We start from the raw sequence: 12,777 nt of genomic DNA on the forward strand, positions 1-12,777 counted from the left end.
TTAAATATCTAGGTATTTTGAAATAACAGGATATTGAAATATTAATTAATCTGAGTTCCTTATTATAGAGAATCTAGAGGAGGTATTTGAATCTGTTGATGAATAAGTTCTGTATTTTGTTTGAAATATCTCTTTAAAATGTGAATGTATTGCTAATCTGAGGCATGTTAATTATTTACTTGTCACCTAAAAATTAATGTTTCTAAGGGTTAAGAATTCTAACTGGAAAGACATTACATGGCTTTGGTGTAATAGAAGGCATGAAGCATGGATATGCATTTTGAAGGAAAATGAAAGTGGGTTCTAACAGCTGTGTGGAGCCATCTAGTAAATCCTATTTTCCTTAAACCAAGGACACTTAATAGTAAATGATTTGCATTTTTTCTCTCTAACCAGAAGATAAACAGCTTATATCAACCTACTCAAGGAGACAGATAGCTTAGAGGAAATTACCCAAAGTATTGTTGCTCGAGGGCGCCAGAGTGTAGACCACAAATTACCTCAATGTTATTGTTATGATATGAACTAGAGGCCCAGTGCACGAAATTTGTGCACAAGGGCATGGGGGGGGGTCCCCTCAGCCCAGCCTGCACCCCTCTGGGGATGTCCGCCTGATGGCTTAGGCCCAGTTGGACATCCTTAGTGCTGCTGTGGATGCGGGAGAGGCTCCCGCCACCACTCCTGCGCTGGCCAGCCATGAGCCCAGCTTGTGGCCAAGCGGCACACCCGCTGTGGGAGTGCACTGACCACCAGGGGGCAGCTCCTTCATTGAGCATCTGCTCCCTGGTGGTCAGTGCATGTCATAGCGACCGATCGTTTCACTGTTCAGTCAATTTGCGTATTAGCCTTTTATTATATAGGATTGTTGACTATTAACTATACTGTACCCACCTATGTAAAAGAAGCATGTATCTATCATTTTACTTTTTATCCAATCCCAGAGGTTCCCCTCCACCCTTTGCTTTCTCCCACTTCCCTAATCTATCACCAATGGATTTCATGTAACACACTTATGTCTCCTCCTTTGATTGTAATTTATAAAATAAGGTGAAGGCTGTCATTCTCTGGAACATTATCTCAATACCTTGAGATTCTGCTTCCTAGCAATTGTTGATAGTTTGGCTCAAACAAATTCACAAAAATGCTTTACAGATTTGAATGTTTCTTACATTAACAGAGTTAAGATTTCAAATCAGTGAAATTAAAAGGGAAAAGATGGAAATAGTCTCAAAAATAGGAAATGAAGCTACCTGATAGAAAGTTTTGAAGAAATGTTTAAATGAATGAGAATCCCTTTATTGCTCATTATAATTACAGCTACCACATGGGTCACAATTAAGCAGCATCCCTAATACTACAGTGGCTTTGAGCCTATCCAGTCAGGCTGGAGAATTCTGAAAACCCTCTGGGAAGTGAAAGAGGTTTGGTAGTTTGTGGACCTTCACAATGATGGGGTCTGTCTTGTGGTTTGCAGAAGGAAATACCAGAAAGGCAGTGAGGCCACTGGAGAGTGTGAAGGGAAAAGGAGGCAATGTAATGCATTATCTAGGGAAAAGGTTGGATTTCCAGGGTTTGGGATAGTACATGGCATATTTGTCCACTTACCCAAACTGTAACTGAACAATCAATGGGTCCATGCTGCCTGGCATTACTTGAGTCAATTAAGCAGAGACAGGGTTGAATCATATATGAGTGTTTATTCCAATACTGCCAGCAGTATGGGAGAGCAGCAGGTCATCCACAAAAATCTGCTCTGCACCCCACCATAAGCCAGCTGCTTCTATTGGTAGAGGGACAAAGGTTACATGGGGAAGTGGGCAATGGGTAGGCCAAATGGGCAGTTTACAGGTAATATGGGCTGGAGTTTTGCAAAGGCCTGTGGGCATGCAAAGGCTGGGGGTCTTCAAAGGACTAGTGATATGCAAAGGGCTGGGGGATCTTCAAAGGGCTAGCGATTCTGGTTTCTACAACAAGGTTGTTAATCTTTCAGCTCCCTGATGGGGAGGATGGGCTGCATTTCCAGGTGAGCTCCCAGCCAGGTTAGAATGTACCTTCTTTAACAAAACAATCACAGTTAACAGCACGATTAATATTTCTTACAATTACAGCTGGTCCCCAATATTCTATTTCTGCCCTTATCAAAACTACACCATTCAGCAACTCATGGGTCAAACTGATTGTATTATAGGATAATGTAACATTCTCCTGACTAGAATGTTATTGAATAAAGAAGGGAGATCAAATGAAGGGCACTTTTTCCTTCAGCCACCTTGTGTAGGTTGCCTTGCAAATACTTTTTTTTTTTTTTTTTGGCCAAAAAAATATAGCCATTAGAAATATCAGGTTTCATGGAGCATCTTAGTGAGCTTTTGCTGCAACACTTTGGTAATAACACTAACACCGAGCAGTCCCTGGGGACTGCCACACAACAGTCCCTTTGAAGAGATGCTTGACTCCACCTCACTTGCTTCTCACCTGGCTGATCAGAGGGACCAGCTGTGATACAGGTAAGCTCTTTCAATAAAGAGTGTATTTATTTGGGAGAAATTGTTGGCCATGAATGTGAACTGGAAAGCCAAATGACTGATAATGTGACTGAAGTGTTTAGATATCCACCCCAACTGTATCTGGTCCCTTTACACTTATGTGTCTACATAGAGCTAGTTCATTGACTTCTCATAGTTTTCCTGTAAAATGAGATGGGAAGGGCATAAGCCCAGGAGGCAATACCAGGATGCATTGCTGGAATTTTCTGTTTCAGCATAGTGTATGAGTTTATTTTTCTGTTTATTTTGTGTGTTTTTTTTTCCTGTTAAATAATAAAACTTTGTAAGAATATTGCATCAGATTCTATTTAATTTAGTTAATGCAGTAAACACTTATTGGGTGCCTATAACATGTTGAATACCATGATGGACATATGAAACACAAAGAGGACTTTAGACCTGCCCTTTGGGACATTACAGTCTAGTATGGATAATAAGATTTTGCATACAGAAACTATAAAGCTAAGTAGCCCAGGTCATAAAAATGTTTTTAATGATGGAGAAATGCTTATAAAATAGTGTCATGAGGAAAATTAACCTGGACACTAAACAGTATATACAAACTGAGTTCTCCTAAAAAGATTGAAAGAGAATATTCCAAAATGACAACAGTTCTCTGGGGACAGACTTAAAAGTGATTATAATATTCTTCATTATTCTTTTCTATTTTTTCAAACTTAATTTTTAAAAAATGAATCTGTGTTACTATGCATCCTTTTGGAATAGCAACTATATCTCTACAACAATACTTTAAGGATAACATTGGATATGTGTACAGAGATGTAAATACAAGATTATTTTTGAAACTCACTTTATAATATCTATAAATAAAATACCTTCTAAAAACCCACCCAAGAAAATTAGATAGATCCATTATGGAACATATGAATGACATAAGTCTAAATTTATTGACATAGAAAACATACACCACCTATTGCTCAGTATGTGTAGTATGGTCTCGTTTTTGTGGAGGGAGGGAAAAAGAAAATGTTTATGTAAGTGTACACATAGTAGAAACTCTGGAAGTACATGCATCAGAGTATTGGGCACCAAGGATGGGTTTGATGGGCATAGTCTTCCCTGGAAGTAGAAAATAAAAGGAGTACATGGTATATAGTATATCTATGAACAATAATAAAACCTATTAAAATCAGTCTGCTTATTACCATCTTCAGCAATTCTAAACAACAACAATGAAGATGGCATATAAGTCTCAGCTGCCTGAATTGTCCATGGGTCCCCTATTCTTATGAATGTACATATGTAATAAATTTGATTATTCCCTCCTGTTAATCTCTGTCATGTCAATTTGATTACTAGATCAGCCAGAATAACTTAGAGTAGAAGGAAAATTATTTTTCCTTCCCCACACCTATTTTTATTTATTTGGGAGGGATCACTCCATAACTTCCCAGATACACCTGTATATCTTCTAGTCATACCTCCTCCATTGTTGACTTTTCCCCAGCAATGCTGGGAAAGGCCCATGACAGTTGGCTTGTGAAGTTGTCACTGATCTCTCAAATATCATCTCAGGGCAGACTCATCCAAATTAATTTAAATGTGACTCCCCTAGAGAAATAGCTTTGTATATTAGATAAATAGAATTCCAGGTTCAAACACATCTGCATAGGATCAACCTGAGTGAACTTGATTCAGTGGACATCCCATAAGGAATGCTGAGGTGCTGAAAGTCTCTGCTAAGGGACTTAGCACCTTTGCTAAGGATGTATCTGGTGGGTGTGGAGTCTGCGGGAGATGTCTGGGGGACCTTCCTCAGATCTAGTGGCGGGGAGGGTGGAGCTAGGCTATGCTAACCCACACTCTTTTTTTGGCTGAGGCAAATTTTCTACCTTTCTTTTTGTTCCTTACAGAATGTCTTTCTTTTTGTTGACTGTCAACATACTTCTGCTTGTTTATGATGCCGCTGAGTTGCTTTTCAAAAACGACTTTGTGGATATTTCTAAGACAGCTTTGGAGATAGTGAAGAAAATAGTGATTTGGAGTTTTTTTTTTAAAGCAAGTGATTTAATCTCTCTAAACATCAGTCTTTTCATTTGTTTTATGGGGATAACAATGCTGTATTTGTTTCACAGGAAATAGTAAAGAACAGATGGGAAAATAGACACAAATTGTAAAGCATTATTGTTTACTCTAATTTCATTTTTTAATGAGAAAAGCCTCCCACACCCCCAATTTGGTTTGTCTCTTTGAGGCCATATCTGGATAACTATACTTATTTACACCTATGATTTTAACTCCCCCAACTAAAAAATAAAAAAATAAAAGAAATCTAGATTTCCTTCTCATCACTGCACTTTAGGTGACTCTGACATGTGCTGATTTATAGTATAGTATCACAGGATATTTGAAATGAAATCTGTCCTGAAAAATCTGGATGGGCAGTTAACACGGTGTTTTTTGTGTTGTTTTTTTTATAACTCTACTCAATTCTTCAAAAATGTTGGGATGCACAGTACATACATGTTGAAATATTAACATAATTCAGCTAACTCCAAGTATATATACAACAATTTCTTTTTAAAAAGCATGTATCCAAAATCTGCAATATAACTACTCTGAAAAGTGATGAAACACATTTAGAGTTTTCAGGCACATGCTATCTCTCAGGGACCTATAGCAGTCCTGCTGGTCTCTTAATGCTAACAACAGCTTGAAGGCAACAGGTCTCAGGCTCCAGAGATTTACTCAGGAGTTAGTGCAAGACCTGGTCCACCCAGGTTACTGTAACTGGGTAGTGTGTGTGTGTGTGTGTGTGTGTGTGTAGAGGGGAGCACCAGGTCAAAGTAAGATGATAATTCACTCATGGTCAGGAACAACCCAAACAAATAAATTATAAAGGAATGGGTGTGTGTGTAGGTGAGAAAGAGAAAGGTATGTTTGTTCCAATAATATCTTACATTTTATCGCAACTTTTGACAGCTTAATACTATGTGCTAGGTACTATAGCAGGTGCTTCAGAAATAGTGTCTTTCTGCAGTTTTTAAAGTGTTTTCCCATATTACTAGCTTTTTGCTGAGTTTTTACCTCAGCTTGTTAGGCCTTGGGAAGCTAAAGACACATGGTCTAGAAATAATACAGCTTAGCCAGCATGGCTCAGTGGTTGAACATCGACCTATGAACCAGAAGGTCACGATTTGATTCCCAGTTAGGGCACTTGTCTGGGTTATGGGCTTGATCCCCATTGTGGGGTGTGCAGGAGACAGCTGATCAATGATTCTCTCTCTTCATTGATATTTCTACCTCCCTCTCCCTCTCCCTTCCTCTCTGAAATCAGTAAAAATATACTTAAAAGAAAAGAAAGAGTACAGATTGAAACAAAAGAAGAGTTATTCAGGCTCAAGTAGGACCATCTGCAGACACATCAGAAGTTAGCTTTTATATTACCGATTACATCACCAGTAGTTCGTGTTCCATGATTTACTGGCTAGAACCTTTGGATTCCTGAGTCTTGAATTAAGGACCCTTCATGAGTAAGCTACATATTCTTATGAGAGAGATTGGGAAAAGGGGCAACTTACTAAGGTATACATCCATTTGGTTCACTCCTCTGTCCATCTGAAAAATGACTAAGCCATGTCTGTAGGATCCCAAAGTATTTCATAACAACCTGGGGCAGGTGTTCTCATCCTAATCTACACTAATAAAAGAGAAAGATGCAAATTGACTGTACCTTTGTGACACCCACCAGCCAATCAGGAGTGAGTATGCAAATTAACCCAACAAAGATGGCGGGTTAATTTGCATATGCAGGCGCTGAGTGGTGAGCGGCTGCAGGTGGGACGCAGGCATTCCGCACTGCCCCAGCCACTCCGGGCCTCTGGGAAGCGTGGGAAGGTGGAAGGCGGCTCTGGGCCGGAGCAAAGGCAATGCTAGCAGCCAGGGGAAGGAAGGCCCAGTTTTGCACAAATCTTCGTGCATCAGGCCTCTAGTTATATATAAGGAACCTATAACTCAAAGAGATTAAGTGACTTGCCCAATGTGAAATGACTTAGGCATTGGGGAGACTTAGAATTAGAACTTGAATTTACACATCTTCAGACTAAGATTTATTTATAACTGTAATCTATTGCTTCTTGATTATAACCACATTAGACAAATAGCAGCAATTTGAGCAAGACTTGAACTGAAACATAGGCCCCCTCATCTTGAGCCTTCAAAGTCCAACTGGAATATACCATTGTACTCCTTTTTTTTTTTTTTTTTAAATGGCGGCCACAAAGAAGCCAATCTTTTTTTAAAAAATATATTTTATTGATTTTTTACAGAGAGGAAGGGAGAGGGATAGAGAGTTAGAAACATCAATGAGAGAGAAACATCAGTCAGCTGCCTCCTGCACACTCCCCACTGGGGATGTGCCCACAACCAAGGTACATGCCCTTGACCGGAATCGAACCTGGGACCCTTGAGTCCACAGGCTGACGCTCTATCCACTGAGCCAGACTGGTTAGGGCTCCTTTTCTTTTTAAGCATACAAACACACAAAGATATATGGGGATAACCATATCACAAATTGAAGCAAAATGTCCAGCAATAGGGATACGTTAAATGCATTCTATTTCCTTCATAATTTCTCTTCTGTGTTTTTCAAGATATTTTTTTTCAACCATGGTTGACATTCTGCATTAGCACCCACCTGGCCCCATACTCAGTCATCATGACATTATTGACCATATTCCCCATGCTGCAATCCACATCTCTGTAACTACCAATTTGTACTGCTAATTCCTTCACCTTTTTCACCGAGTCCCCTAACCCCTGCCCCTCTGACAATTGTCAGCCTGTTCCCTGTTTCTATTTTGTTTGTTTATTTTGTTCTTTAGATTCCACATGTAAGTGAAATCATATAACACTGAATTCTTGCATCTCCACTTTGCCCACTGCAGATCTTGGGCCTTCTCACCTCCATAATAACGTGATCTTTTTCTATAGGTTTTGTTTGTTCTATTTCTCTGGAGAATCCTAATATATCAGGTAACACTTATTAAGTGTTTTCAATAAGCTAGATTTGTTCTAAAAGCTTTTCCTGAATTAATTCATCTAATCTTTTTTCTAACACTGAGGTAGGAACTAAGGAAAGAGCATTCTGAACCTAGCATAATGCGGGGACAGACAAAACACACACATAGCAAATCTCACCTTCCATTCCCATCTTTGGGCTCATTCTTTCAGTCTTCCAATGATTTTGTAAATGCCAAATTTCTGTACTAAATTTCTATCTGCTTGAAACAGCTACAGTGATTTCCTTTACCTGTTATTAAGTCCTACATGATACAGTAGGCACTGGTCTTGTTTTATTATTTTTTAATCTAAAAAATTTTAAATTAAATTAGAGAGAGAAACATAAATGTGACAGAGAAACATCCATTGATTACCTCCAATACTCACCCTGACCAGGAATCAAACCTGCAACCTGGGTATGTGCACTGACCTGGAATCAAATCTGCAACCTGTGGTGTATGGAGTGATGCTCCAACTAACTGAACCATGCCTGCTTGGGCAGTATTCACTGGTCTTTATAAGTGCTTTATTAAGTTCATTGCTTCTTTAACCTTTCAGTGATGTTACCCTCTCCTGCCATTTCTCCTTTGTGGAGGGCACAGAAAATCTTAAGTTTTCTTGGGAAAGTGAAGACATCCCAGAGGATTATGAGGTAAAAATTATAAAGAATATTTCCACTTCTTTGGGTACTATGATTTTCTTTTAAGTTTTTCCTAAGTTGGTTTACCAATTTCACAATAACACAGAGCAACTAGAGAAACAAAACTCTTTGTATGAGGGAAGATTCTTCATGGATCAGGCTGAAATTTCTGAGGGGACTCTATCACTTTTACTAAGAAATGTGGGTTTCATGGATGAAGCTATCTACAAGTGCTCAGCCATCACAGCATATGGAAGAATGGAAAGTACAATTAAGCCAATAGTAGAAGGTGAGGAAATTTATTGGATGAACTTGGTTTCAAGCTCTATTGATAGGGATAAATTGTAAGTTTTCTCTTCCATTAGTCTCACTTTTTCTCTTCTATTCCAATTATTATAGGCTCTTCTCATTCCTATAATGAGGGTCAGGTATTTAAACTCTCAGTTCATCTTAGCTAAAAATATTGCTCTGAACCAATGTTGCTGTATCTGTGCCTATTATTCTAGTAAGCAAACAAAGCATAGAAAAAGAAAAACACTGGTCTTATCCCAAACTCACCAAACAAATTTTAACACTGAAATACCAAAATGTTAAATAACAGTACTCCCACATGAGTACTCAGATCTGATGTATGGTTCAGTGAGAAGAGCCCTGCATTGGGAATCAGGAGGCCCAAGTTCTAATTTTGGATAACTCCTTTAGTTTTTCTAGGCTTCATTTCTTCATTATTAAAATGTAGGAATGGACCGGACCAGTGATCTCCATAGTGCCTCAGGGATCCTCACCTTTCTAGGGATTACTTGGAGATCTCACAGGGTCCTGGAGGGAGGCATATGGCAGAATTCCTCCAGGGTAGGAGCTGAAAGAGTGGGAAGGTGATGGTGAGAATTATTTGTTATCATCTGTATTTCTCAGTAGAGCATATGAGGTCAGTGGAAAGTTCGAAACGAATCCCCCAAAAGGGGAAGATTCCAAAAATAAATCCGTACAGCAGTAGTACTTGAGACCCAGAGGGCAGGAGCGTACATTTCTCCTGATTTTCTCTCACTGTGCCTGGATCAAAATTTTAACTACAGTGAATCTCAAGATATGTTGCCTACATAAACATTAATGTAAAGACTCAGGGCAAGATTTCTGCTAGCCCAGTCCTCCTGGGGCTGAAATAATAAAGGAACTAATTGTTTTGTTTGTTTTTCAACCAGACTCTGAAATGCCCCAGGTATATTTGATAGGATTGATGATGAGGACATGGCCATGTGCATCTCCAAGGGCTGGTACCTATTGCCCAACGTGACCTGGTTGGACTGGGCAGAGAGGGACTTGAGCAACCACAGTACCGTGGAGGTCCTGGAGGAGCAGATAAATGGCCTCTACAGGGTGTTCTCCATCCTGAAATACTCTGTCAAGTTGAATGAGAAATATGTCTGCCCACATAACAGAGTCAGATGTGAACAACCAGCCCTTCAGAATCATCTGCAAGTACCCGAGTGAGTGAAAGCAGGTTGTATTTCACCATGGAGAAGTTATCAGTCATTATTATTTACTGAATGCCAAATGTATCAGGTACTTCTGGGCTCTTTGGAGATTTAAAGAAACATCAGGAACATAAGCTTGTAGCTTGGAGCAAGAGAAGGTGGTTAAGTGGAGTCTCTTTGGGTTTGAAAAGAGACCACACTTCAGAGTCTGACAAAGTTTATCCTGATTGATGTGGCAGTTACTATTGATGAGGCGTCTGTTCCCCTGTTAAGTGCATCAACTTTATGATGTGACAGGCCATTTATCAGCCTCTCACCACATGCCTGGCACATTATATATTTCATTCTAAGTCCTTGCCTCCACCTTGCAAGGTAATTGTTATTGTTGTCCCCCTCCTTTATGAGGAATCCAAGAAGTTAAATAGACTAAGGACATAGCTAATAAGCACAAGAGTTAGGATTCAAACCCATTCTTTCTGAATCCAAACTTCATGCACCTTGTTTTCTTGTGCCACACAGCATTTATATACCTAAGACCACAGACTGCGTGAATGGGTCTAAATCTGGAGAAGGGGAGCCCCTGTGTGATAAATAATGAGACCAGAAATGAAGTTTCTGCCTCATTTGTGAATCCTGGGCAGTCTTAATGTTGCTATCTAGCTGCATTCTGGGGACCTTCCAGCTCTGTCAGTTCTGTTACTTTCAAACTGTTTCCCGTCCTGCAAGGAAGGATTCAAGGACTTGAAAAAGCATGTAAGAAAAGGATCATGTATTTATTGAATATACATGGTATGTTAGGGTGGACCTAGGTACCTTCACATGCCACATTTAACCCCACAGTGATCTCTGAGGTAATATTACTACCCCATTTAGCAGTGAAGGAAACAGGGAGTGAAGGTAAAGTTCTAAAGGCCACAGAGCTGAAACTATTAGATCCTAGGATTGAACCCAGGCCTAAATGTTAACAAAGGCCTGTGTACTTTCCACAATAACATAGTTGACTCAGGGGCAGTAAGTTCCTTGTTATAGCATCCAGAGCCTCAGGCAGTGTCATTGAGGTATGCTGCCACAGGTGGCCCCCCTGCGTCTCCTTTCAGGAGGAAGGTGATGGTGATGATTAAACTTGCACCATAAGCGAATTCCTTCTACTTTCCCGTGCCCCTGACTGAGATCCTTAAGAAGGGCTCCTTGGAGGGTTAGATCTGGCAGGGACTTTACCCATCATCTTCTACTAACCACAGCGTGTAGGAGTGAGGAAACAAGTCCAGAGAGGTGAAATAGTGGCCCAAGGTTGTACAGACTCTACCTGAGAAGTTTGAAGGAAGTCTGACTTCATGCAAAGGTTGATTGGTCACCTTTCAGGTTTGGTAAATATGGGCATGGCAGTTAATTAAGCATTCAAGACCCTTTTGCAATACTGGATCTCCCAGTAACTTGCTGTGAATATTTTACAACTGTTAAAATTATTCCCTAAAATTTTTAATGACATAGGGAAAGGCTCACAACATAATGTTAAATTAAAAAAGCAAGATGTAATATGTATCATATGAGCCCAAGTTGTTTAACTGTACGCATATTAAAAAGTTAAGATGTATAATAATACTAACTATTATTATTAATGACAATCACTAGTTATTTCTACATAATTGGATTAATTTTTATCTTCTTTTTACTTGTCTGTCTTATGCAACATTCTATAATGCATATGCATTATTTTTATAATTTAAGAGAGCTATACTTTAAAAATCTGTTTAAACACCTTTATGAAATATAATTCACATGCCATAAAATTCATCCATTTGAAGTGTGCAATTCAATTGTTTTAATATATTCACAGAGTTGTGCAATCATTATCACTCTCTAATTTTAGAACATATTTATTACCCCAAAAAGAAATCCCATATTCATTAGCAGTCACTCCATTCCTCCCAGTACCGCTTCAGTCCTAGGCAAACACTAATCTGCTTTCTAGACAATAGATTTGCCTATTTGGACCTTTTATATAAATGGAATAATACAATATGTGATAATTGGCTTCTTTCACTCAGAATTATAATACTTTCAAGGTTCATGTTATAGCATGTATCAACACTTCATTTATTTTTATTGCTAAACTAAAGGCCCAGTGCATGAAATTCGTGCGTGGGGGGGGGGGTCCCTCAGCCCAGCCTGCATCCTCTCCAATCTGGGACATCCCTCTCACAATCCAGCACTGCTGGCTCCCAACTGCTCACCTGCCTGCCTGATGGCCCTTAACCGCTTTTGCCTGCCAGCCTGATCACCCCCTAACCACTCCCCTGCCAGCCTGATTGATGCCTAACTGCTCCCCTGCTGGCCCGATTGCCCCTAACTGCCCTCCCCTGCTGGCCTGGTCCCCTCCTACTGCCCTCCCCTGCAGGCCTGGTCCCTCCCAACTGCCCTCCCCTGCTGGCCTGATCACCCACAACTGCCCTCCCCTGCAGGCCTGATCACCACCAACTGCCCTCCCTTGTAGGCCTGGTCCCTCCCAACTGCCCTCCCCTGCCGGCCATCTTGTGTCAGCCATCTTGTGTCCACATGGGGATGGCCATCTTTGACCACATGGGGCGGCCATCTTGTGTGTTCGAGTGACGGTCAATTTGCATATTACCTCTTTATTAGATAGGATAACACATTCCACTGTATGGATATACCACATTTTATCCATTCATCAGTTGATGAAAAATTGGATTATTTTCACTTTTTGGCTAGGATGAATGGTGCTGCTCTGAATATTGGTGTATAAGTTTTTATGTGGACATGTTTTCAGTTTTCTTAGATATACACTTAGGAGAATTGCTTGGTCATGTGCTAATTCTAATTTTTTAACCTTTTGCAGAACTTACAGACTGTTTTCCAATGTGGCTGTACCATTTTACATTCCCACCAAGAGTGTGTGTGTTTCATTTCTCAATATTATTGTCAGCATTCATTATTATCTGCCTTTTTAAACTTTAATCATCCTAGTGGATGTGAATGGTATCTCATTGTGGTTTTGATTTGCATTTTCCTGATGGCTAGTGATGTTGAGCCTCTTTCCATGTGCTTATTAGTGATTTGTATATCTTCTTTGGAA

At 39.8% G+C, this 12,777-nt stretch overlaps 1 pseudogene across 1 annotated transcript; it reads left to right on the plus strand.

Annotated features, from left to right (window-relative positions):
- The first annotated feature begins 1,820 nt into the window (after nt 1-1,820).
- Nucleotides 1,821-9,703, plus strand: LOC308241264 (V-set domain-containing T-cell activation inhibitor 1-like; annotated as a pseudogene). Its single transcript has 3 exons — nt 1,821-1,848; nt 8,236-8,497; nt 9,411-9,703. The product of its transcript is annotated as a V-set domain-containing T-cell activation inhibitor 1-like (transcript).
- Nucleotides 9,704-12,777: the final 3,074 nt, after the last annotated feature.

The sequence above is a fragment of the Plecotus auritus genome (genome assembly GCF_963455305.1).
Source record: "Plecotus auritus genome assembly, chromosome: 2".
NCBI lineage: Eukaryota > Metazoa > Chordata > Mammalia > Chiroptera > Vespertilionidae > Plecotus > Plecotus auritus.